Source organism: Mus musculus, chromosome 5 (genome assembly GCF_000001635.26).
Source record: "Mus musculus strain C57BL/6J chromosome 5, GRCm38.p6 C57BL/6J".
NCBI classification, from domain to species: Eukaryota; Metazoa; Chordata; class Mammalia; order Rodentia; family Muridae; genus Mus; species Mus musculus.
This window is the reverse complement of record NC_000071.6, coordinates 100,726,439-100,754,340: the sequence shown is the minus strand read 5'-3', so window position 1 is coordinate 100,754,340 and position 27,902 is coordinate 100,726,439. Positions and strand designations below refer to the sequence as shown.

The window sequence follows — 27,902 nt, the reverse complement described above, 5'->3', positions numbered from 1 at the left end:
AGCCCTCCTTGAGATGTCTCACGGCTCTGACATCTCTAGGATCTTGGTATCCTCACCACAACCCAGCCTCACCTTCACAGCTTCCCACACGGCCTCTCTCAGCCTTGCAGGGGTTCCATCCTTGCTGCAAGTTGCCTGGCCTCAGCGGCTTTCTGATACCACGAAGGAAGAATCCACAACCCGTCCACTTCTGCATCTTTCATGCCTCTCATGGATGGCACTGGCAGCTTGACCGCCAGCTTGGGGTGGATGCTCCGCACCCCACAGTTTCATGTGCCGCTGCTTTGCTGAACAAAAGAAGAGTTGGGCTCTCTTGTCCTCATTTCTCTTCCATGCAGTAAAGCATGAATGCATGAACCATGAGCTGTGGCGAGAACAAAATCAGTCAGGGTGAGGAAGATAAATTCTCTGTGTACCAGGGTGAGTGAATTGGGAGGTGGAGTGTTTGAAAGGGAAGTGTGAAGGAGATGGGCCATGAAATAGATGCTGAAGGAACAGGAAAATTTTGAGCATCTGCGATAAATCACAAGAAAGGCATCTGCAGGAGAGAGAGAGAGAGAGAGAGAGAGAGAGAGAGAGAGAGAGAGAGAATGAATAGGTGCTGTCCCCCCAGCTAAGGTACATAAAAGGATCAATGAACCACTCCATCTGTACACTGCATTCTTAAACAGTCACGAGAAACCCAAAAGGTCCAAGGTTTGTGCTGAGTCATCTCTGCTCTCTCATCTGGTGTCCCCTGTGATCTAGGGAAGGCATTTGCGAACCACCCGAGATGACAGATGGGACCACAATCTCCATATGGCGGAACCATATGGAGATTAAGGTCATAACCTCAGCCTTCTTAGCTCTGTGGACTGTCTAAATGTGCGTACCCCTCCGTCAGGGGTAAAGCTGGACACTAGGTACGGCACTGTATATGACCAATTAGTTGCCTGTGCTAACCCACTGCAAGGGCTAACAAAAGCAGCAGGGCTCAGCCCAGCTTCTGAGAGTGCAAGGGACTGAGGGAGTCAGATGGGGACAAGTGGAGCCTTGGGCACAGACTTGTGTGCGTGTGCTAGTTGGTTCTTGCTTGCTTAGAGCAGCAGCACACTTGTCAGACCCTTTTGGCTTGATAGGAGGTCACTGAGCAGGTTGGAGCCAGATGCTGACAGTTGAGAGGAGTTAGTTCCTGAACGTCAGCATTTCTAAAAGGCTCTGAAATCCTAAAAGCAACAAACGAGAGATTCTAAGCACATGTGAGTGTGAGAATGCATATACGAGTGTTTGTGTAAGAGTGAGTGTGTGTGTATGTATTGTGTGAGTGAATTGTGTGAGTGTGTGTATATGTGTGTCAGTGAATATGTGTGTGTTTGAGTGTATATATGTGTGTGTGAATTAATGTGTGTGTGTATAAGTATATGTGTGTATTTATGAGTGAGTATGTGTGTGAGTGTGTATATGTATGTGTGTGTATAACTGAATGTGTGTGAATGTGTGTATTTGTGTGAATGTGATGTGTGTATGTGTGTGAGTGTGTGTGTGTGTATGAGTGTGTGTGTGTGTATGAGTGTGTGTGTGTGTATGAGTGAATGTGTGTGAGTGTGTGTATTTGAGTGAATGTGATGTGTGAGTGTGTGTATGTGTGTGAGTGTGTGTATGTGTATGAGTGTGTGTGTGTGTATGAGTGAATGTGTGTGAGTATGTGTATTTGTGTGAATGTGATGTGTGAGTGTGTGTATGTGTGTGAGTGCATGTGTGTGTATGAGTGTGTGTATATGTGTGTGTATGAGTGAATGTGTGTGTATGTGTATGAATGTATGTGAATATAATGTGTGAGTGTGTGTACATGTGAGTCTGTGTATATGTGTGTGTGTGTGTGTATGTGTATGAATGTGTGTGAATGTATGTGAATGTGATGTGTGAGTGTGTGTACATGTGAGTCTGTGTATGTGTGTGAGTGTGTGTGTGTGTGTGTGTGTGTGTATGTGTATAACTGTGTATTAGAAGATCAGCACTGTGAAAGAAAGGGGCTATACAGTGGCACAAGCTCTCTAAAGGAACCACCCTAGGGCTTATCTATCACTAGATTTAGCTGGAACAGAATTCCAGCAAAGCTGAGCTTTGCCACAGTCATTTTAAGAGGAGGAGCTGGGTTTATCCTGGAAGTACAGGTTCGAGCCGTTAGAAGCTGGGCTGTCTTTTAGTGAATGTCAAAATCATTCACCACTTTTAGACCGACGCCGGGAGCTCCTGCCCAGAGTCTCGTCAAGGGAGTCTGCTATGGTCCAATCTGAGTGCTGAGTTCTGCTTAGGTCACTTTTTAAAGTGACATCACTAAGACACATGTTGAGTCATCTTCTCTCTGTCATAAGCCGGGGTATCCATCTCAGGGTCTGCTCTTCTCTCTTGTACAGTCACAGGGGAGTGGGGGAGTGTTTGCCAGTCATGCTGGCAGCAGGCATAGCTCTTTGGTTCCACTTCCAAGAGTCTGCAGCAGCCTTCAGAAGCCGGGTGACCTTGAAAATCATCCTGCAGCTGTCGCTTGGGCCTGAGCAGGTGCAGTTTGTAACGACCTCAAGAGGGACTGAACCTTTATAGACAGCAGCCTGCATTTAGCTGGCCCTGCCTGCACAGACTTACTAAATCAAAATTAAATGTTAATGATGGCAGTGTCTGTGCCCCTCTGCTGGGGAAACTGAAATGTGGAGAGAGGAGACGCTAGCAGCTGTCAGTAATCGGGTCACTGCCTTCCCCTGAGCCCGGGGTTTGAGGATTCACACCAACATCTAATAATCGTCCAGCTCTGTGAAATATTCCTCTGTCACCATGTCTGACTGGAGGACATGTTCTTCAGAGGCTGACGGCCCTCGAGAGAAGCACAGAGGAGGGGATAGATACGAGTAGGAAACAGATGTTAACAAGCAGAGTGGTCCTCTGCCCCTCACAATAGTGTCACTCCCAGGAAGCTGTGGAAGCTGTCCCGCAGCTGCTGTGACCAACACATTCTCCAGGGCCGGAGAGCTCCTCCATGGGCCTATAATATGTGCTTTGGTTGTCTTTTCCTATAAAATGAGGAGATCCTAACGACCTACAAAATGGTCTTGTCAGCTGAACCTTGAGAGACTCCTGCCCCTCATTATTCTGAATGGATGATCGAAGGCTAAAGACCCCTAAAGACTCAAGGTTCCATTCACAAACAATGGTGTCTGATATAAGCCACTGAGAAGTGAATTTCAGCAGCATATGCCAAATGAGGAGTGTGGGTCCCAGCCTTGGGGATGGCCCCGGATCTTCTGCGTGGTTGTTTCACTGGTGACTCAAGTGGCCTTGAGGCGTGAACTCCAGCCCATGTCTCTCAAATCAACAAAAGAATTTTATGTGTGTGCTTGCTGGGGGCAGTAGAGTTCTCATGAATTTAAAAAGAGAAAAGGAAAGAGGAGAGCGTGGGAGGAGGATAAGGAGGAAGAGGAAGGGGAGGAAGAAAAGAGGAAGCAACAGCAGCTGTTCTTGCTTCTCAGGCATTGCCATCGGGTCAGCTGGTGGAGTAGACCGCAGCCAGGAGCAAACAGCGGGGTTTGCTCTTTGCGGCTAGGCTCTGAGTCCTTCACCATAGGGTACTTACTAGAGGCATGTGGGAAAACTGTCACATGTGAGTACTGAAAAAGAAACAGGCTAGTCATGGTGGCCTGCAAGCTTGAGGTTAGCTCCCTCTGCACAGCGAGTTCTAGACCAGTCTACACAGTGAGACCCTGTCTAAAACAACACAAACTTAACTCTTTACTGCCTGGAAGGATGGTTAGGTAATTAAGTGGACTTGCTGCTTTTATAGAGAACCCAGGTTCAGTTCCTACCCGCTCACATTCATCCAGAGGTTCACAGCTACCCATAACTCCAGCTCAAGGGTATCCAATGTCCTCTTCTGATCTCTATGGTCACTCTCACTCATGTGTACACACACACACACACACACACACACACACACACACTTAATAATAAACCCCAGGACCCTGATGGTTGGGATCATGCTGGGGCCCAGAGATCAGACAACTTCCAGGATGTCTGTGTAGGACACACTAAGCAGTTTGATCTAAAGGATATAATGAGATCATCAGAACAGTAAAGAATGGACGTCCTGATTCCGCCCTGCTCCTCCCTTCACGATCTAGGAGATGCTCTTTGTAATTCCCTTAAGTTCTGCGTCAAGGCTAGGCCGCACAAGAGAACACACTGCCTTCACCCCTACTATCCAGCTATCTCAGTCTAATTCAGAAAAGAAGGCAGAGAGATGAAGTCACATGGAAAGGACCTCACGTACAAAGTCAAGTCTGTCCCTTAGACTCATTCAGATTGCAAAGAGAACCATTCACAAGCTCTTCCTCTGGCAACCCTTCATTCACCTCACCATCACTTATGGGCCCTCCACACTGTCCATACCCCCCACCTTGCCCTCCCTGAGAGAACAGGGATTCGAACTCATGAGCCATGGTATGCTGGAGGTTTTACACTGTCATTGCCTTTGTGGAAAAAAGAAAGAAAGAAAGAAAGAAAGAAAGAAAGAAAGAAAGAAAGAAAGAAAGAAAGAAAGAAAGAAAGAAAGGAAGGAAGGAAGGAAGGAAGGAAGGAAGGAAGGAAGAAAGAAAGAAAGAAAGAAAGAAAGAAAGAAAGAAAGAAAGAAAGAAAATAAGAAAGATCCTTTCTCCAGTTGATCTTTGTCATCTCACTGAATCGCTATGGGGACCCTACAGTCACATCGGAGAAGAAAATTAAGGTTACATTAGGGGCAGAGAGGAATCTATCTATAGGACTGGACAGTACATGCTCTTCCATGTCATCTGTGAAGTGCCACACTAAGGCCATGTGCCACCAAATATTCCCACAACGTACCTTAGTCAGGCCAGGCTATGGTGAAATTTAAGACGTATTGGCATCCCAGACGTCACTGGGGTCCAACTGCTCGAGTGTTTTGACGACTGTCTACCACCAGCCAGTTAGAGGCAGTGTGAGCCACTTATGAACTTGCTGGGAACTGGAACTCAGGTCCTCCTGGAGAGCATTGAGACATCTCTCCAGCCCTAGACCTCGGGTCTGCTGTGACCTATCCCTCGGGTTCACTCACTTTTCTCCTTAACTGCCCACTCTTCCTCAGACATCTGCACAAAAGCTCACACTTAACCCCGTTTCTCTCGACTTTCATTGCTGAAGACCCACATGCCCCATAAAACTTCTCAAATGATCTGTCATGCTTTTCTCTTATTAGTTAGTCTGTCATAGGCGTGTCAGCCATGGGCTGTGACACTGAGGGGAGGATGCTGCAGCATCCATTAATTGCATAGTTTGGACCTTAAATGGCTCCCAAAGGCCCACATGTTAAAGTCTTAGTCTCCAGCATGGTGCTATTAGGAGGTAATGGAGTGGTACCTTGTGTGTGTGTGTGTGTGTGTGGGGGGGGGGGGGGGTGTTTGGGTAATTGAAGGTATGTCCTTAAAAGAAATCACAGGACTCCGGCCTTTTCATCTCTCTTTTCTTCCCTCCTTCCTCCTCCTCTTCCTCCTCCTCCTCCTCCTCCCTTTCTTTCTTTTTCTCCCTCCCTCCCTCCCTCCCTCCCTCCCTCTCTAGCTTTCCAGCCTTGAGATGAGCAGTGTTACTGTACTGTGAACTCCCAGGTGAACAACAGGACCGGAAGGAACGAGACCAAGCAGTCATTCAAGGCCCAAACGTTCCAAAACCACAAATCCAAACAAACCTTGGCCAGGCACAGTGGGGTATGTCGACTTGGGAGGACAAGGTCGAGAGTACTACAAGTTCCAGATCAACATCAACCTCAAAGCGAGGCCTCCCAGCTCAGTGAGGAAGAAAAGGTGGGCTAAGTCAGCGAGCTGGAGAAATCGGGAAGACAGTCTGTTCCTAGCACACGGGAGGCACCAGGCTCAGCAGCAAGCACTGGCACACTCGAAGCTCGTTATCTTTCTAAGTTGATTCTCTCTGGTATTTACTACAGTGACGGAAAGCTAAAACAACCCCCCAACACACACACACTCACACATACACACACTCATACACACATACACACACATACTCATACACACACACATACACACACTCACACATACATATACACATATACATACACAAACACATACATACACATACACACACTCATACACACACATACTCATACACACACACATACACACACTCACACATACATATACACACATACATACACAAACACATACACATACACACACTCATACACACACACACTTTTTTTTAAATAAAAATTTTCATCCTTCATTAGCAGGAGGTTTGCTTAAAAAATAATTCCCACGGCTATAAAAAGTAGTGATTAGTTGTTCAGCTGCAAAACAAGTCAAGAAAAACGAGCTCCATCCAGGTGGGGAGACAAATGTCAAGCCCTTGCGGAGTCTGCACAACCCCAAGGGAAGACCTTCCTTACACCCAGCCAGAGAACAGGAATGCTGACTGCCTATCAGCGCTTACACATCGAGGTGCAAGTACGGACTAAAAGTCTGAGAAAAAGACAACATACAGCAGCTAATGGGAGTGACCCAGAAGAGGTCATGCCTGCCTTATACCGTGAATGTCTTTTGTCATTTACTTAATGTTATTATTCGAGAAAAGCTTTGCTATGTTGTGTTGGGAGCCGCGCCCACATTCGCCGTTACAAGATGGCGCTGACAGCTGTGTTCTAAGTGGTAAACAAATAATCTGCGCATATGCCGAGGGTGGTACTCCACTCCATGTGCTCTGCCTTCCCCGTGACGTCAACTCGGCCGATGGGCTGCAGCCAATCAGGGAGTGACACGTCCTAGGCGAAATATAACTCTCCTAAAAAAGGGACGGGGTTCGTTTTCTCTCTCTCTTGCTTCTTGCACTCTGGCTCCTGAAGATGTAAGCAATAAAGTTTTGCCGCAGAAGATTCTGGTCTGTGGTGTTCTTCCTGGCCGGGCGTGAGAACGCGTCTAATAACAATTGGTGCCGAATTCCGGGACGAGAAAAAACTCGGGACTGGCGCAAGGAAGATCCCTCATTCCAGAACCAGAACTGCGGGTCGCGGTAATAAAGGTTCCCGTAAAGCAGACTGTTAAGAAGGATTCAACTGTATGAATTCAGAACTTTTCAGCTGGGGAACGAGAGTACCAGTGAGTACAGCTTTACGAGGTAAGTCTGATCTTGAACTTTCTAAGGAAATTCAAGACAGTCTATCAGAAGTAAAGTGGAATATGTTTGGCCTTGAATTTTTTCTGGTGTTAGGAGCCCTTTTGTTCCTTTTCACATGTTATCAAGTGATTAAGATAGGGCTGAAAATTCTAGAGGAAATTCAGGACAAGCTATCAGAAGTAAAGCGGGGAGAGAGAGTAGGAACAAAGAGGAAATATGGTACACAAAATAAGTATACAGGCCTTTCCAAGGGTCTTGAACCCGAGGAAAAGTTAAGGTTAGGTAGGAATACCTGGAGAGAGATTAGAAGAAAAAGAGGAAAAAGGGAAAAGAAGAAAGATCAATTAGCGGAGGTCTCTAGGAAAAGGAGCCTGTGCTCATCGCTGGATGGGCTCGGGGAGCCAGCTCTTGGTAGCTCTGAATCAGATGATGAATTCTCCTCTGAAGAAACAGACTGGGAGGAAGAAGCAGCTCATTATGAGAAAAAAGGGTACCAGCCAGGTAAAGTGCTAGCTAATCAGTTAAGGAAGCCAAAAGCGGCTGGCGAAGGCCAGTTTGCTGATTGGCCTCAGGGCAGTCGGCTTCAAGGTCCGCCCTATGCGGAGTCCCCGCCCTGCGTAGTGCGTCAGCCCTGCGCAGAGAGGCAATGCGCAGAGAGGCAGTGCGCAGACTCATTCATTCCCAGAGAGGAACAAAGGAAAATACAACAGGCATTTCCGGTCTTTGAAGGAGCCGAGGGTGGGCGTGTCCACGCTCCGGTAGAATACTTACAAATTAAAGAGCTTGCCGAGTCGGTCCGTAAATACGGAACCAATGCTAATTTTACCTTGGTGCAGTTAGACAGGCTCGCCGGCATGGCACTAACTCCTGCCGACTGGCAAACGGTTGTAAAAGCCGCTCTCCCTAGTATGGGCAAATATATGGAATGGAGAGCGCTTTGGCACGAAGCTGCACAAGCGCAGGCCCGAGCAAACGCAGCTGCTTTGACTCCAGAGCAGAGAGATTGGACTTTTGACTTGTTAACGGGTCAGGGAGCTTATTCTGCTGATCAAACAAACTACCATTGGGGAGCTTATGCCCAAGTTTCCTCCACGGCTATTAGGGCCTGGAAGGCGCTCTCCCGAGCAGGTGAAACCACTGGTCAATTAACAAAAGTTGTCCAGGGACCTCAGGAATCCTTCTCAGATTTTGTGGCCAGAATGACAGAGGCAGCAGAGCGTATTTTTGGAGAGTCAGAGCAAGCTGCGCCTCTGATAGAACAGCTAATCTATGAGCAAGCCACAAAGGAGTGCCGAGCGGCCATAGCCCCAAGAAAGAACAAAGGCTTACAAGACTGGCTCAGGGTCTGTCGAGAGCTTGGGGGACCTCTCACCAATGCAGGCTTAGCGGCCGCCATCCTCCAATCTCAGAACCGCTCCATGAGCAGAAATGATCAGAGGACATGTTTTAATTGCGGAAAGCCTGGGCATTTTAAGAAAGATTGCAGAGCTCCAGATAAACAGGGAGGGACTCTCACTCTTTGCTCTAAGTGTGGCAAGGGTTATCATAGAGCCGACCAGTGTCGCTCTGTGAGGGATATAAAGGGCAGAATTCTTCCCCCACCTGATAGTCAATCAACTTATGTGCCAAAAAACGGGTCATCGGGCCCTCGGTCCCAGGGCCCTCAAAGATATGGGAACCGGTTTGTCAGGACCCAGGAAGCAGTCAGAGAGGCGACCCAGGAAGACCCACAAGGGTGGACCTGCGTGCCGCCTCCGACTTCCTATTAATGCCTCAAATGAGTATTCAGCCGGTGCCAGTGGAGCCTATACCATCCTTGCCCCCGGGAACCATGGGCCTTATTCTCGGCCGGGGTTCACTCACCTTGCAGGGCTTAGTAGTCCACCCTGGAGTTATGGATTGTCAACATTCCCCTGAAATACAGGTCCTGTGCTCAAGCCCTAAGGGCGTTTTTTCTATTAGTAAAGGAGATAGGATAGCTCAGCTGCTGCTCCTCCCTGATAATACCAGGGAGAAATCTGCAGGACCTGAGATAAAGAAAATGGGCTCCTCAGGAAATGATTCTGCCTATTTGGTTGTATCTTTAAATGATAGACCTAAGCTCCGCCTTAAGATTAATGGAAAAGAGTTTGAAGGCATCCTTGATACCGGAGCAGATAAAAGTATAATCTCTACACATTGGTGGCCCAAAGCATGGCCCACCACAGAGTCATCTCATTCATTACAGGGCCTAGGTTATCAATCATGTCCCACTATAAGCTCCGTTGCCTTGACGTGGGAATCCTCTGAAGGACAGCAAGGGAAATTCATACCTTATGTGCTCCCACTCCCGGTTAACCTCTGGGGAAGGGATATTATGCAGCATTTGGGCCTTATTTTGTCCAATGAAAACGCCCCATCGGGAGGGTATTCAGCTAAAGCAAAAAATATCATGGCAAAGATGGGTTATAAAGAAGGAAAAGGGTTAGGACATCAAGAACAGGGAAGGATAGAGCCCATCTCACCTAATGGAAACCAAGACAGACAGGGTCTGGGTTTTCCTTAGCGGCCATTGGGGCAGCACGACCCATACCATGGAAAACGGGGAATCCAGTGTGGGTTCCTCAATGGCACCTATCCTCTGAAAAACTAGAAGCTGTGATTCAACTGGTAGAGGAACAATTAAAACTAGGCCATATTGAGCCATCTACCTCACCTTGGAATACTCCAATTTTTGTAATTAAGAAAAAGTCAGGAAAGTGGAGACTGCTCCATGACCTCAGAGCCATTAATGAGCAAATGAACTTATTTGGCCCAGTACAGAGGGGTCTCCCTGTACTTTCCGCCTTACCACGTGGCTGGAATTTAATTATTATAGATATTAAAGATTGTTTCTTTTCTATACCTTTGTGTCCAAGAGATAGGCCCAGATTTGCCTTTACCATCCCCTCTATTAATCACATGGAACCTGATAAGAGGTATCAATGGAAGGTCTTACCACAGGGAATGTCCAATAGTCCTACTATGTGCCAACTTTATGTGCAAGAAGCTCTTTTGCCAGTGAGGGAACAATTCCCCTCTTTAATTTTGCTCCTTTACATGGATGACATCCTCCTGTGCCATAAAGACCTTACCATGCTACAAAAGGCATATCCTTTTCTACTTAAAACTTTAAGTCAGTGGGGTTTACAGATAGCCACAGAAAAGGTCCAAATTTCTGATACAGGACAATTCTTGGGCTCTGTGGTGTCCCCAGATAAGATTGTGCCCCAAAAGGTAGAGATAAGAAGAGATCACCTCCATACCTTAAATGATTTTCAAAAGCTGTTGGGAGATATTAATTGGCTTAGACCTTTTTTAAAGATTCCTTCCGCTGAGTTAAGGCCTTTGTTTAGTATTTTAGAAGGAGATCCTCATATCTCCTCCCCTAGGACTCTTACTCTAGCTGCTAACCAGGCCTTACAAAAAGTGGAAAAGGCCTTACAGAATGCACAATTACAACGTATTGAGGATTCGCAACCTTTCAGTTTGTGTGTCTTTAAGACAGCACAATTGCCAACTGCAGTTTTGTGGCAGAATGGGCCATTGTTGTGGATCCATCCAAACGTATCCCCAGCTAAAATAATAGATTGGTATCCTGATGCAATTGCACAGCTTGCCCTTAAAGGTCTAAAAGCAGCAATCACCCACTTTGGGCGAAGTCCATATCTTTTAATTGTACCTTATACCGCTGCACAGGTTCAAACCTTGGCAGCCACATCTAATGATTGGGCAGTTTTAGTTACCTCCTTTTCAGGAAAAATAGATAACCATTATCCAAAACATCCAATCTTACAGTTTGCCCAAAATCAATCTGTTGTGTTTCCACAAATAACAGTAAGAAACCCACTTAAAAATGGGATTGTGGTATATACTGATGGATCAAAAACTGGCATAGGTGCCTATGTGGCTAATGGTAAAGTGGTATCCAAACAGTATAATGAAATTTCACCTCAAGTGGTAGAATGTTTAGTGGTCTTAGAAGTTTTAAAAACCTTTTTAGAACCCCTTAATATTGTGTCAGATTCCTGTTATGTGGTTAATGCAGTAAATCTTTTAGAAGTGGCTGGAGTGATTAAGCCTTCCAGTAGAGTTGCCAATATTTTTCAGCAGATACAATTAGTTTTGTTATCTAAAAGATTTCCTGTTTATATTACTCATGTTAGAGCCCATTCAGGCCTACCTGGCCCCATGGCTCTGGGAAATGATTTGGCAGATAAGGCCACTAAAGTGGTGGCTGCTGCCCTATCATCCCCGGTAGAGGCTGCAAGAAATTTTCATAACAATTTTCATGTGACGGCTGAAACATTACGCAGTCGTTTCTCCCTGACAAGAAAAGAAGCCCGTGACATTGTTACTCAATGTCAAAGCTGCTGTGAGTTCTTGCCAGTTCCTCATGTGGGAATTAACCCACGCGGTATTCGACCTCTACAGGTCTGGCAAATGGATGTTACACATGTTTCTTCCTTTGGAAAACTTCAATATCTCCATGTGTCCATTGACACATGTTCTGGCATCATGTTTGCTTCTCCGTTAACCGGAGAAAAAGCCTCACATGTGATTCAACATTGTCTTGAGGCATGGAGTGCTTGGGGGAAACCCAGACTCCTTAAGACTGATAATGGACCAGCTTATACGTCTCAAAAATTCCAACAGTTCTGCCGTCAGATGGACGTAACCCACCTAACTGGACTTCCATACAACCCTCAAGGACAGGGTATTGTTGAGCGTGCGCATCGCACCCTCAAAGCCTATCTTATAAAACAGAAGAGGGGAACTTTTGAAGAGATTTTACCCCGAGCACCAAGAGTGTCTGTGTCTATGGCACTCTTTACACTCAATTTTTTAAATATTGATGCTCATGGCCATACTGCGGCTGAACGTCATTGTACAGAGCCAGATAGGCCCAATGAGATGGTTAAATGGAAAAATGTCCTTGATAATAAATGGTATGGCCCGGATCCTATTTTGATAAGATCCAGGGGAGCTATCTGTGTTTTCCCACAGAATGAAGACAACCCATTTTGGATACCAGAAAGACTCACCCGAAAAATCCAGACTGACCAAGGGAATACTGATGTCCCTCGTCTTGGTGATGTCCAGGGCGTCAATAATAAAGAGAGAGCAGCGTTGGGGGATAATGTCGACATTTCCACTCCCAATGACGGTGATGTATAATGCTCAAGTATTCTCCTGCCTTTTTACACTAACTAGGAACTGGGTTTAGCCTTGATTCAGACAGCCTTGGCTCTGTCTGGACAGGTCCAGACAACTGACACCATTAACACTTTGTCAGCCTCAGTGACTACAGTCATAGATGAACAGGCCTCAGCTAATGTCAAGATACAGAGAGGTCTCATGCTGGTTAATCAACTCATAGATCTTGTCCAGAAACAACTAGATGTATTATGGCAAATAGCTCAGCTGAGATGTGAACAAAAGTTTCCGGGATTGTGTGTTATTTCCATTCAGTATGTTAAATTTACTAGGGCAGCTAATTTGTCAAAAAGTCTTTTTCAGTATATGTTACAGAATTGGACGGCTGAATTTGAACAGATCCTTCGGGAATTGAGACTTCAGGTCAACTCCACGCGCTTGGACCTGTCCCTGACCAAAGGATTACCCAATTGGATCTCCTCAGCATTTTCTTTCTTTAAAAAATGGGTGGGATTAATATTATTTGGAGATACACTTTGCTGTGGATTAGTGTTGCTTCTTTGATTGGTCTGTAAGCTTAAGGCCCAAACTAGGAGAGACAAGGTGGTTATTGCCCAGGCGCTTGCAGGACTAGAACATGGAGCTCCCCCTGATATATGGTTATCTATGCTTAGGCAATAGGTCGCTGGCCACTCAGCTCTTACATCTCACGAGGCTAGACTCATTGCACGGGATAGAGTGAGTGTGCTTCAGCAGCCCGAGAGAGTTGCACGGCTAAGCACTGCAATGGAAAGGCTCTGCGGCATATATGAGCCTATTCTAGGGAGACATGTCATCTTTCATGAAGGTTCAGTGTCCTAGTTCCCTTCCCCCAGGCAAAACGACACGGGAGCAGGTCAGGGTTGCTCTGGGTAAAAGCCTGTGAGCCTAAGAGCTAATCCTGTACATGGCTCCTTTACCTACACACTGGGGATTTGACCTCTATCTCCACTCTCATTAATATGGGTGGCCTATTTGCTCTTATTAAAAGGAAAGGGGGAGATGTTGGGAGCCACGCCCACATTCGCCGTTACAAGATGGCGCTGACAGCTGTGTTCTAAGTGGTAAACAAATAATCTGCGCATATGCCGAGGGTGGTACTCCACTCCATGTGCTCTGCCTTCCCCGTGACGTCAACTCGGCCGATGGGCTGCAGCCAATCAGGGAGTGACACGTCCTAGGCGAAATATAACTCTCCTAAAAAAGGGACGGGGTTCGTTTTCTCTCTCTCTTGCTTCTTGCACTCTGGCTCCTGAAGATGTAAGCAATAAAGTTTTGCCGCAGAAGATTCTGGTCTGTGGTGTTCTTCCTGGCCGGGCGTGAGAACGCGTCTAATAACAATGTTGAGAAAAACAAAGTCACCCATTAAAAATTAAGAATACGGAGAACATTTAAAAATGTCCCCACCCAGAAATAATTCATGCTGACACCAGTACTTAGTTATTCTGGTTTGCTTCAAACATACACTTTTACAATGCACTCGACGGTCCTCCTAATTATTAGTCCTGCGTGAGGAAATGAGGTCACGGTGACATCTACGGCTTAGAGTGTGGCAGTTGCCAGAAGTTTATGGGAGCAACAATGTCACACATCTTGGGTGACATTCTCCACATTCAGATAATGGTGGTCTGGGGTGGTATTTGTACATAGCAAGGCTGCTATGCTGATGTGAAAAGAGCCAGAAAGAGGAAACTCCTGCCTTAATGGGAAAACAAAGGTGGGTGCCTCCCACATGTGAGGTCCATCTCTGATCTCCACAGGCAGTGTGCATGCTCACACGCATGTGCACACACAGACTACATAGGCACACAGGCACAAACATACACATATGCACAAGCACAGACTCACAAGCACACATATGCACATGCACTCGCATGCAGGCACACAGGTACACACATATGCATGCACGAACACACAGACACACAGATACACATGCATACAAGTGCACACAGAAGACATGTTGGACTGGGCTAGGTGAACACAAACACATGCACTCACACAGGAAGATATGAAGGACTGGGCCAAGCTGGACAGATATGTGTTCAAGGCAGGTCCTGAACTTGTATACCTGAAGCTGCAGGCAAGTCAGCTCCCCTTTCTGTGCCTAAGCTAACCAAATCCAAAATGAGGGGAGAGGGACCTATCCCAGATGCCCCAGATGGTTTGAATGAGAATGTCCCCCACAGGCTCATAGATTTGATTCTTGGTCACTAGAGAGTGGCACTATTTAAAAGATTAGGAGGTGTGGCCTTGTTGGAGGAAGAATGTCACTAGTGGTAGACTTTGAGGTTTCAAAAGTCCTAGCCAATCCAAGCCTCACTCTCCTACTGCTGCCTGCTGATCCAGATGTAGAACTCTCAGCACCTTCTCCAGCACCACTTCTATCTACGTGCCACACGACGGTGACGGACTAAACCTCTGAAACTATAAGCTCGTCCTAATAAAGTGTTTTTTCTTCTTATGAGTTGCCATGGTCATGGTGTCTCTTCACAGCGACAGAACACAAACTAAGACACCAGGCCACAAAAACCACTTCAAGTGCCAAAGCCATTCAGGGAAATGGATTTCCACTCCCAGATCCCTTTCCCATGGGATGTGTGTAGGAGAAGCAGATGTGTGTGCACATGTGTACTACCTCATTTTTAATAAGATTATTTGCCTGTTTCTGCCTTTTATGTGTGAGACTTGAGTTTTCCATGCCTTTTAATTCTTTAACAGTTGAAGAAAATGAACACAATCAAGACCCCTAGATAGAAATAGGTTTGTGACTCCCCTTAGTAGAGTGCATGCTTAGCATGAACCAGGCCCTGGGTTCCTTTTTTCACCATAAACACATACACACACACACACACACACACACAGAGAGAGAGATAGAGAGAGAGAGAGAGAGAGATGCACACACACATGCACGTGCAAGCAGGAAAACTGTCACATACAAGGACAGAGGCAAGGGTAGGAAGGGTTGGTCTATAATCCAAGGTGGCCTCTTTGGCACTTGGACTTTGGTCGCCAAGTCAACAGAATCGTAAAGAATAAATTCTCATTGTTTGAAGCCACGCAGGTCAAAGCACTTGGTTACAGCAGTTCTAGGATTTAAGCCCCCAGCGTCACTTTAGGGGTGTGACGGTGCTCCAGTCGCGGCTTCACTCTGGTCTTTCCTTCTGGGTGCTGGGAAGCTCTGCAGTCTTGATAGCCTTGCCTCTCTCTCTGTCTCTTCTCGCCCTTTGTCCAGGGTAGAGGAGGAGGAGATTCTGACTGCCATGCCTGGGTAAGGATGAGACGACCTTCCCAGATCTGTCTTCTACCCTGTTCTGGGAAGCCCTCCCGCTCAGCTCCGCCATGCTATGTGTGATGGCTCCCAAAGAAGCAGAGCTTGGGACAGTATCGGAGGCCATCTTCCCTGACCCTCCTCTCAGATGTATCCACCAATGGATTTTTAAACTGCCTGACTTACACCTTTGTTCTCCTGCTATAAAGCTCCATGAAGCTATGTTGGAACACAGAACCTGGGGTAACCTGGCTCCCTGTTTCCAGGGCCATGGCAACTCAAATTTGCCTCCTCTTTTCTACCAGATATTATAAAACCCGTGTTTATGACAATTAATTCAAATGTTTATCACCCTTGATTTGTAAGCCTCTGCACTCACTCAGTAAAACCTTTGTTCACCCACAGGCCCCACTGCATTCTCAGTTAAGGTGGCTCACTTCTCTCTGCTTCATCCCCTTTGCACGGATTCTTTTAAAACCAATGGAGACTGTAAGGTCAGCCCCAGCCAAGGGAAAGACACAGTCAACCACCTGCCTGCGTTAGAATAAAAACCAGTGGCTTCCTGTCTCTGCATGCTCCCCCTCCATGTGCGCCCCCTTGATCAAGAGTAAAGGTTTGTGGTGTTGAGATCTCTCTTCTGGCACCCCAAACTTATCCTTAAACCCTTTGTTGTGTGAGCTGTGACAGTCCTTACAAAAGAGGTAACAATGATTTCACTCCTGAATTATGTCTGTCTAGACATCCACGGAGCTTGTGATTAGCATTTAGGGTTGTTTGCTTGTTCTATTTTGTTTTCTTTTGGGTTTTTTTTGTTGTTGTTGTTGTTTTTTGTTTGCTTGTTTGTTTTGGTTTTTTTCAAGACAGGATTTCTCTGTGTAGCCCTGGCTGCCCTGGAACTCACTTTGTTGACCAGGCTGGCCTCGAACTCAGAAATCCTCCTGCCTCTGTCTCCCGAGTGCTGGGATTAAAGAAAGCATTTTGTTTTTAAAAAAAAAAATATTTATTTTATGATCATAGACTTCTGTTTTGCCAGCATGAATGTCCGTGTGAGGGTATTGGGTCCCTTGGAACCGGAGTTACAGACAGTTGTAAGCTGCCATGTGGGTGCTGGGAATTGACCCCAAGTCTACTGGGAGAGCAACCAGTGCTTTTAACCCAGGCCCAAAGAAAGCACTTCTTATCGTGCCAAAAATCAGTGAAGCTAAAACATCAATGTTTATGTTAAATGTGCAACTTCTACCTACACAATAAGAGCAGGCAACAAGCTAACTTCAGCCTCAGTCTTTTTCTCTTCTTTATTATGGTTTTTTTCTTGTTTTGTTTTGTTTTGTTTTGTTTTTTGAGATAGGATCTACTGTCGAACTTGTGTAGGTGAGATCGGCTAGGCCTCCTGCCGTCTACCTTCACTATCATGCTAAGATCGCAGGATGTGTCCATGTACTTAGCTTATGCCTGCCTTATCCGGACAGCAATGTGTGCCAGCTACAATCCAGACCTAGTGAATTGCTGTGATAGGGTTCTGTGGTGAGTTTATCGTGGGACAGCTGATGACAAGCAGATTAGGCTCTTTGACTGCTGATTTTTCGCTGTGGCACATTCGCTATAGCAACCCGGGCTCTGCAGCTGCTGGATGGATAGGGGAGACAACCACAGGGCTGCTACCATGAACCCAGTCTAGTGTGCTTAAAAAAAAAAATCCATGAAAACCCAAATCTCTTGCTTCAAGGCTGGCCATGATGGCACACACCTTTAATTGCAGTATTTACTAGGGAAGCAGAGGCAAGAGGACTTCTGTGAGTTCTTTGAAGCCAGCCTACACTACAAATTCCAGGCTAGCCATGGAGACACGGTGAGATCCTGTCTTAAAACAATAATAACAAAACTCAACCCTGTTTGTAGCTAGGTATCACTTACAGCAAGGGGACGCAGGCACATCTCTTCTGCTGTTTTCTTCCCATGTGACTTTCTATTACTCTCCTACCTCAGTTTCCCTGTCTGCACCATGAGGTTAATAACTGAACGAAAAGACAAAGAAAGGGGAAAGGGGGAGGGGGACATGATCACTCCTAAAGTATGGAGAGGAGTTTTATTGTAGATATGAGGGAGAAAGCAGACAGAGGGAAAATTTCAGGCTGAACACGACCGGGAGACTAAACTGGACCATGAGAAGAGATGGGGAGGGCGGGCAAGAGAGGCGATCAGGTCCAAGAGGCCAAGAGAGTGAGTGGCAAAGTCGAAATGGCTGAGTTATATAGGGATCAGGCTGGAGGGAGGAAAGTGGAAGCCCAGCTCCTGCATAGGAGAGGTTTAGAGTGAGGTGTGTGGTGAGAAGTGCTGGGAGGAGCCACAGGTACTGAGGGATGCTGGGAGCGCTGGCAGGCTTCGGCTTTGATATGTTTATAGGCACCTCAGTTAGTGATAGCTTCATCTGCCTCGCTTATGTAAGAGCCAAGTCAGCTACACAATGGTTTTGCTGGGTAAGTGGTATCCTTAGCTTTATTAGAGTCTCTCTCAATGTCACTGTGTTCTCCAGTGGGCTTGAGGAAGAAGCCATCTTCCCAGTGAGACTGACCTTCCGGCAAGGGCTGTGAGGATTCTCCAGAGGGCCAAATCTGCCCCGTTCTACGGAATCATCCCAGAGCGCTGGCTTTGAGCCTATTTTCTAGCTCCCTGGGCAATTTTGAAAGTACCTAATTACCTCTATAAAAAAATTCCTAGTCTGGGATGGAGAGATGGCTCAGTTTGCTGTGCAAATGTAAAGACCTGAGTTCAAATCCCAGGGACCCACTCAAAAAAGAAAAAAAAAAAAAAAAAAAGCAAACATGACCGAACCCACTTGTTATTTCTGTGGAGCTTGCTGGCTGTCAACCTGAGAATACCGTGGAAAGTGGTAAGGCAGGACACTTGATGTCTTCCACTGGCCAATATGAGCACACTACAATACACATACACATACACATACACATACACATACACACACACACACACACACACACACACACACCCACACACACATACATTGTCTCCCTAAAACACATGAGTTATGCTCAGCTCCTACAAATAAATCCTTAGCACCCTGCCTGAGTCTCTGTCTATGTCACTGCTATGAAGAGTCGCCATAACCAAGACACCGTAGGAAAGAAAGCATTTAACTGGGGGCTTGCTTACAGCTTTAGAAGGTGACTCTATGCCCACTGTGGCAGTCGGGCAAGCATGGTGCTGGAACTGTGGCTGAGAGCTTACATCTTATTCACAAACTGGAGGCAGAGAGAGAGAGAGACAGAGAGAGAGAGAGACAGAGAGAGAGACTGAGCCTGCCATAGGCATTTGAAAGCCCAGGCTGGCTTCAGTTCTCCATGCTAGGCAGTGTTTTTGAGTTGTTAGCCCTAAGCATCTACAGGAAGAGACTTAGGAAGAGCTCGGTGCTGTTTTAGGCCACAGGCTGTTATAAACAAAGGCCCTAAGAATAGGCATCTTACAATCAACGCTCATTTCCCAGAACCCTAGAGACCAAGGTTTTGGTCTCGGTCCCCACTGACTCAGTGCCTGGTGAGGGTGAGCTCTCTGCTTCGGGGTGGGGGTGGGGGCACAGTTCTCTAGGGCTTTGTTCTTATTTTTTTCATGATAGGAGTGCAGTCTTAAAAGTGCTTCCATAAGAACACTACTTTTGTCTGTGAGGACTCTGCCTCTGTGACCTGCCCATACCTTCCAAAGCTACTATCTCCAAATGTCATTGCCCTGGACACAAGCACTTAGTGTATGGTGATGGTGTTCTGTTTGTTGATACATGCTTTGATGTCAGCGACTGTTCTGTACCTCCAAATAATACAGTCTGTCATAGACTTATTAAATGTCTGAGCCTTTGCCTCGGGGTATGATGGGGTTGATAAATCTCCACTGAAAAGTACAAGTTCTTGAGATAACCAAGGAGACAGTGAAATGTGGCTATCTCTATACGTGTGTGGTTATCTCTATACATGTGTGGCTATCTCTATATATGTGTGGTTATCTCTATACTTGTGTGGTGTGTTCATTTTCTGCATTTTTATTTTGTTGTGTGTGAGAATTTTTGTCTGTGTGTATGTATTTCTTTGCATGCATATATGGATGCACCATATGCTCCAAGAGGCCAGAAGAGGCCGTTGATCCCCCTGGATACAGAGTGACAGGTGGTTGAGATCTCTCTAATATGGGTGCTGAGAACTGAACTCAGACCCTCTGCCAAAGCAGCAAGTGCTCTTAACCAGGGACCAGTCTCTCCAGCCAGCCATAAAAAGGCCTCTACTTCACAGCCACAGCTGTTAATTACAGGTTGTAATTCATGAGCGCTAAGCAGTATAACTGGGACAAAGCAGAGGCTCTGCGGTGACCACAGAGTCATAGGTCCGACCAGCCAGGCTCACGGGGCCTGGACCCAGGAAGCAGAAGGCTGTGGGGAACCAGCTGGCTTGTCTCTCTGCCACGCCCCAAGCTTGACCTACCTTCGCTGAGCACATCTGCTTCTGTCCCTGCAGAGGGGCTCTCAGCCTCTGTAGATACAATGCCAGGGCTAGGGATACTCCCCGGCAGTGACTTCAGCATCCTCATTACAAGACTTGGCATACGCATACCAACAGGAGCTCATAGAACACATGTACCACTCCAGAATCACTTCTGTATAAGTGTGTGTGTGTGTGTGTGTGTGTGTGTGTGTGTGTGTGTGTGTGTGTTGGTGGGGGGGGGGGAGGATATGGCTTTTGGAGGTGTGAGACCAGGTAGACAGTGTGGCATGAAGGTAAGAATACTTCAGGGATCAAGGACTTTGTAAGCTTAAAAAACTTTCTTTTCATATACGTATAGCTAGTCCATTGAACATAGCCTCCTAGCCCTCCCTTCCGTTTTTCTCACAAGACTTTGTTACTTCAATAGGAAAACCATGTGATGGTTATGTCTGCATATAAGAACACAATGACCTTCACATTTAAAACAGAGACTCTGCATATGTATCCCCATGTATCCCCCCTGAAATAGCTCAGTGGCTTTAGAGTTTTCCTTATCCAAAAATACCATCTGGTGACTCTGAGAAGTTATCAGAGTAAGTACAAAGATAATAATGAGATAAATAAAAATAGAACTCTGGAAGTTGTCCAATGGCCAAGTCGTGCTCAGGATGCAATTAGGCAGTTGGAGAGGGGCATCCATTTACCCGAGCCACTGGGGCACCATTGAAGAGATCCTTACTCCAGTAAATGAGAGTAAATGGGCCTCTAGTGACTGGGAAACTTGAGGCTGTTTTCAAAAGTTCTGATTTGCACCCAGGGAGTACCAGGAAGAATCTGGGAGGAATAAATAGCCAGATAAATAATGCAAGAGCCGAGTGTGGGCCAAGATGGAAGTCGGAGTTGAGAGAGCAGGTGCTGACGGATGTTTCAAAGCGTATGTCACAGGAAGGTGATCACAGCACATTGATCGGCTCTGACACCGGGGTGTCGGCAAGGGCAAGGATGCACATGGACTCACTTGTGTATTCCTAGCTGAAGCAAGGGCTGAGCTGAGGATGGAGACACCAGCTATTGGAAGTAGGAAGCCCAGAGGAGAGTAGCCGGTTCCTCCTGGAGCCCCTGCTTGTCACAGCTGCTTTCCTTGCTGCAGACTCAACGCCGTCCTCTGTGGAACTTACAGTCACTGTAAGAAACTTCTCTGTATCTTCATGGGCCGATTTTTGTCTGCAGATGGAACGTCATTGGTTATTTTCACTTTTGAAATTAGTATTTGGGGGAGAGCAAGGTGCCTCGGTGGATAATAAAATCACTTGCTACACAACCCAGAGTTGGATCCTCCATTAGAGTGAGAGAATGCAGTACCAGAAGTTGTCCTCTGACTTCCACTCATGTGACGTGGCCCTCACTCACCCACAGATCACACACTACAATAATAAATAAAATTAAACAGCAAATAATGTTGACATTTTACAGAGTTTTTAATTAAGTAAAGAAATCAGCCTTGGCTATTTCCAGATAGACTAATGCATTCACCATATTTGAATCTCTTCACCATTACTATGTAAACAAACACAATGTTCCCATGTTTTTGAATATCTTAAGGCCTAACAAACTGTTAATATGTCAACTTAAAAATACCAGCTGTTGCCTGGCAGTGGCCGTGCATGTCTTTAATCCCAGCACTTGGGACTCACCATGAGTCTCCATGATAATAAAAAAGTAGGCCAGGTGGTGGTGGCAGTGATGCATGCCTTTAATCCTAGCACTTGGGAGGCAAGGCAGAGGCAGGCGGATTTCTGAGTTCAAGGCCAGCCTGGTCTACAGAGTGAGTTCCAGGATAGCCAGGGCTACACAGAGAAACTCTGTCTCGAAAAAAGCAAAAGGAATCAAACACAAAAATGAGCTGTCACTTGTTCAAGTGTTCAGATAATCTGGAAAAGGAAGCTAAAATATTACTCTGATAGACCAAGTTATTTTAAGCATTTCTATATCAAAAATGAGTGGTTCAGGGGCTAGAGAAGTGCCTTGACAGCTAAGAGCACTGGTCCAATTCTCAGCACCCCAACTTATGTGTCCCAGGGGATCTGATGCCCCCATCTGGTCTCTGCAGGCAGGAGGCATGCATGTGCTGCATAGACATACTTGCAGGCAAATTCATTTGCATAAAGTAAAAATAAACACACCTTGAAAAAAAATCTACAGCTTTGTTAGCCTGAAATGTTTGTGCCTGGATGTGGTTTTCATGGACAACCCTATCTTTAGTGTTTTCTGAGAGTACTCGGTTTGTCCCAAGGAGAAGAACATGTTCCACCTCCTCCAGAGGTTGGTGCTCTGATGGATGAGGGTCTGAGAAGCACCCAGAGGGTCCCGAGGATCCTGATGGATCCTCCAGAGCGGCCTCCAGAGTGGCTTTGCTCTCGGCCTCTGCCTGAGTCAAGTTCTCTCTTCTAACTACAGTGACCTTTAGAGTTTGGGACATTTTGTTTTGTTCTTCTGAGGAATGAATCCAAGGTGTTGCACAGGCTCAGCGAGTACTTTACCACTGAGCTACACTACCTCATATGTGGATGGGAAAAAAACAAAAAAAAAAACAAAAAAACAAAAAAAACGACAGCTCGGTGTCCCAGTTGCTGGAGGGCATGCTCACTTACAGGGCTAACGTATCCATCAGGCAAAGATGAGGTGCCCGAGGGGTTGGCAAATATGTTTTAATTTCTTTTAAATTAGAGGGAAAAAATCTCAGTGTTAAGTATACGTACCAAATTCAGCTTGGGTGTTTGTTTGTTTGTTTGTTTGTTTTGTCTCTTGTGGCCCTCACTCACTTCCAACTCACTAAGTAGCTGAGGCTGACCTTGAACTTCTGATCCTCCTTCATCTACCTAGGATTACAGGTGTGCAGTACCATGAATTATTGCATGCAGGATCTGAGACAGGATCTAGGAATTCTCATGCATGCAAGGCAAATATTCCACCAGCTAAGTTCTATCCCCAGCCCTCTGCTGGAACGATACCATTTGTATAGCAAAGCAATGGTGAACTATGACCTCTAAAGCTTTTCATGGTGGGGAAGCTGCCTTGGGGCTGGGAAAGTCAACTGTGTCACTGATCACCCTGGGTAAGAGCACCCGACTGCTCTTCCGAAGGTCCGGAGTTCAAATCCCAGCAACCACATGGTGGCTCACAACCATCCATAACGAGATCTGACTCCCTCTTCTGGAGTGTCTGAAGATAGCTACAGTGTACTTACATATAATAAATAAATAAGTATTAAAAAAAAGATTTTAAAGACCTATTTATTGGTGTGTGTGTGTGTGTGTGTGTGTGTGTGTGTGTGTATGTATGTATGTATGTATGTATATGTGAACTTCACATCATGCCCCCAGTCCCACTCATCACCCCTTCGCCTCAAACCTGCCCTCCATCCTTGCAAATTCCCCTACAACAAAGAGAAAAAAAATCTCGTGGAAACTGTAGGGTAGTCACAGCGTGTCCCACTGTGTTCCATTTTGTCCACACCTCTTTGCTTGCAAATGTTCATTGCAATGACTGGCTGGTCTGGCAGGAGGCCTCTCAGAGCCTGAGTCCTGTGAGAACCTACACTGGCTTTCCTTTTCTTTATTTCCCTCCACCTCTTCCTCCTTTTCCTTTTATAGTGCTGGGGGTGGAACTCGGGAATTTAGGCTAGGCTAGCCCTTTAGTACTGACCTCCAACCCCAGTCTAGTTACTGAGACAAGGTCTCATTATGCAGCTCAGTATGGCCTTGAGCTCATGATCCCCTTGCAAGTGCCAGCACCCATTGCAGGGACCCAATTCTTAAGTCAGCTCACAGGGCTCTGACAGCCACCCAGAATGAGACACCAAGCTGATATAGTTTGCACTTCCTTGTCTTTTTTTACACATCTGAATTCACAGAATTTAGGGCTTTGTGCTTTTTCTTCCATATCTTGAAGGATGTATAATCCTTTCACACATTAAAATGCTGTCCAATGAGCAAAAAAATTGAATAGTCATGCATTCTATAAAGGAACCATTCAGATGGTAAATAAGTGCATAGGAGGCATCCTTAGTCACCATCGAGATGGAGACTGAGACCGTAGTGAGGCAGGATCACGCACCCACCAGAATAGCTAAAGTGTTTTAAACCAACAAAACACAAAATGGTAATGCTTTAAAAATCACTTTGGAACAAACCAAAATTTGTCCTGCCTACAAGATGTGCAGGAATAAAGATGGGACAGAGACCAAGGGATCAGCCAACCAATGATTGCCCCAACTTGAGACCCATCCTATGGGAGAGAGCCAACTCCTGACACTATTAATGATACCCTGCTATGCTTGCAGACAGGAACCTAGAATAAATGAGAGACTTCATCCAGCAGCAGATGGGGGCAGATGCAGAGACCCATAGCCAAACATTAGGTAGAACACAGGGATGGGGATGGGGGTGGAGGGGTGTCCTGTGGAAGAGTACGGGAATATGGTTGAGTGATCTGGAGGGGTCAAGGACACCACAGGAAGACCTACAGAGTCAACTAACCTAGGCCCATTGGGTCTCACAGAGACTGAGCCACCAATCAAAGGGAATGCAGGGGATGGACCTAAGCCCCCCTACATGTTTGTAGTAAATGTGCAGCTTGGTCTTCTTCATGTGGGGCTCCTAACAGGTGGACTCTATCTAGACTCTATTGCCTGTCATTGGATCCCCTTCCCCTACCTGGACTGCCTGGTTGGGCCTCGGTGTGAGAGAATGTGCCTAGTCCTGCTGGGACTAGATGTCCCAGGGTGTGGTGGTACGCAAAGGGGGGCTTCCCCTTCTCCTCAGAGAAGGGGAGGGGGTAACAAGGGGGAAGATATTTGTAAGAGCAGGACTGGGAATAAGGGGGAGCCATAATTGGGATGTAAAATGGATATTAAAAAAAAAAGTAGAGAAAAAAATTGTTTTGGCACTGGTTGTGGTGGTACAAGCCTTTAATCGCAGCACTAACGGGACAGAGACAGGTGGGACCTGTGAATTTGATGTCAGCCTGGTTGACAGAGTGAATTCCAGCAGAACCAGGGCTAAGGAGGGAGACCCTGTCTCAAACCATCAACAAGAAAACATTTTGGCAGTTTCATAGCAATTCTTTGCCCATCAATAACTCCTATTTACCCCAGAGGAAAACATGACAGTGGTGCAGCCTTGCTGGAGAAAGCGGTGTAGGGGTGGCCTTCGATGGTCTTACGGCTCCGCCCCACTTCCGGCTTGCTCTCTCTGTTTCCTGTGTGTGGCTGGGTTCTTCTCGCTCAGCTTCCTGTTCCCTGGCCTCCTGCGGCCGGCCGTGCCTTCTCCACTCTTACCGCTCTCGAGACCCCTGGAACCACAAACTTAAATGAAATCTCTCTTTTATAAATTGCTGTCGGTCATGGTGTTTTGTCACGGCAACACAAACACAACTGATATGATGCTGGACAATTTTTTGCTTTTCTCCAGCAGGTGTGCTTCATATCAGCTTAAGTCTCGGGCGCAGATGAGATAGTTGAGGACCACCATGGATAAGAGATGGATAAAATTCTAGTTTTACCCACTCAAAGCAACGGTGTGGCTTTTCCTTATCCTGCCTTATCTTTTGAACCACCTATGGAGTGCACCCGTCCCAGAAGTCCTACCTTGAAGCAAGGTTACACTGTGATGCCATCAGGAATAAACCAACCTACAACCTAAACACCATAACCTAGCAGGCTGTGGTGGGCTTTTATCCCAGCACTGGGGAGGCAGAGGTAGGTGGATCTATGTCAGCTCAAACTGGCCATGAGATCCAGGACAGCCAGGGCTGCTTAGTTAGGGCCCTGTTTCAAAGACAAACAGACAAAGAAAATTCTGAGTGTAATACTCATGACCAGACTCCAGCCCATGCCAACAACCCTAGAAAGGGCCCCATGAGTCCTCCATTTGTCAGCTAAATAGTGCTCGGTGAACACTGCTTTCCTGTTCAGGGGAAGGCTGCAATAAAGCTTTGTTGGTGCCTCCGGCCCCTTTTGCTTGTTTCCACAGAAAATGCCTGTGTTCAGCATCACAACCAGGGAACTTACGAAGGTAGAAAGCTTTCATAGTGGCTGCAATAGCAAGTGATGGAGAAAACTTCACACCGCTCGTAGACATGAATTTAATGTGGTCATCACAGAAAACAACTTGGTCACCTCCAAAAGCTACATGTGGTGTTACCACAGGACCTGCCAATTTCTCACCCTAGTATTTACCCCAAAGAAAGGAAAATATATTTCTACACAAAAATGTGCCTATAACTGTGTACAAGAACATTCTCCATAGGAGCTGGGGGCAGGGAGCCACACAAGTGTCTGTCAGGGGAGAAACAGACAACACCTGTGGAGTGCCCAAGCTGAATTTGTTTCTTGACTTTTGGTTTGTGAAGCTAGGATTGAACCCAGGGCATGCTACAGCCATGGTCCAGTGCAGCATATTCATAGAAGAGATTATTACACAATGCAGAGATGCATGCTACACAATACACAGGAGACTCAGCAGTAGGAAACCCATGCAAGAACCCAGACACAGAAGGAACACTTCGATGACCGGTGCTTCCTCAGGCTTGCTATGCAGCTGAGGATGACTTTGAACTTCTGTCTGATCCTCCCGCCTCCGTCTCCTAGGTGCTGGGATTACGCACGGGGGGGGGGGGGGGCACACAGCATCACCTCACTTTCAGGAAGCGCTAGGGATTAAACCCGGGTCACTTAACCAATGAGCTACAGTGCATTCCCTGCCTCATTCATCTGAGATTATTTTGTTTGTTTGTTTGTTTTGGTTTTTCGAGACAGGGTTTCTCTGTGTAGCCCTGGCTGTCCTGGAACTCACTCTGTAGACCAGGCTGGCCTCGGACTCAGAAATCCACCTGCCTCAGCCTCCCAAGTTCTGGGATCAAAGGCGTGCGCCACCACTGCCCGGTACGGTTTACCTTCAGCAGAGATATCTAAAAATCAAGAATCCTTGAAAAATAACCACAAGGCCAACATCTTCCCTTCTAAAATTAACGTCATTCATTTTTATGTTTACCTGTTACATCATAGGTTCTGGGGAGCGGGTGCGGCGGTAGTCCCAAGATGGCACCCGGACTGCAGCCAAGTCTTATGACTTGCACCTGACTTCCTCATACACCTGAAAATAAGCCACGTCCATCGTGAGAGCTGCGCAGGCGCACCATGACGCAAGATCAGGCCATTTGACAAACGCCAATGAACTGAGATTACGAGGACTGGGTTGATGGGGCGTGGTTGAGGGGTTATATAAGGGATTGCGATTGGGGGCTAGAGTGAGATTCCTGCTTGCATGTTGAAAGGTTCCTGAATAAACTGCTTTGAGAAGAACGCTGTGTCTTTGCCCTTTTCTGCTGGTCAGAGACAGAAGCGACAAGAGGTTTTTAAAAAAAAAAAAACAAATAATTCACTTAACTTTATTTTGCACACGTTCAAGATTTGTCTGCATGCACATCTGCGTGAGGGTGTCAGATCCCCTGGAACTGGAGTTACAGACACTTAAGAGCTTCCATGTGCATGCTGGGAGTTGAACTTGGGGCCTCTGGAAGAGCAGCCAGTACTTTTAACCAACGAGCCATCTCTTCAGCCCCCCTCCCCCTTTTTGTCCTTTGAGATAGTCACTCATGTGTCCAGGTAGTTCAGACTCACTAGGTAGCTGAGGCTGGCCTGGAACTCCTGATCCTCCTGCCTCAGCGCTGGAATTCTACAAGTGCACTCCACGTTCTGCCCGTTTCTGGCATAG

At 46.5% G+C, this 27,902-nt stretch overlaps 1 long non-coding RNA gene across 2 annotated transcripts; it reads right to left on the bottom strand.

The window, feature by feature from the left end:
• Positions 1–85: 85 nt before the first annotated feature.
• On the bottom strand, positions 86–27,242 carry Gm36619. 2 transcript variants are annotated; one of them, XR_389416.3, is made up of 4 exons: positions 27,180–27,242; positions 25,278–25,479; positions 21,146–21,351; positions 86–364 (listed from the first exon to the last, which is right to left on the bottom strand). It is a non-coding gene; the product is annotated as a predicted gene, 36619 (long non-coding RNA). The 2 variants fall into 2 exon arrangements; XR_880481.1 differs by lacking the exon at positions 86–364 and having other exon boundaries at positions 20,779–21,351.
• Positions 27,243–27,902: the final 660 nt, after the last annotated feature.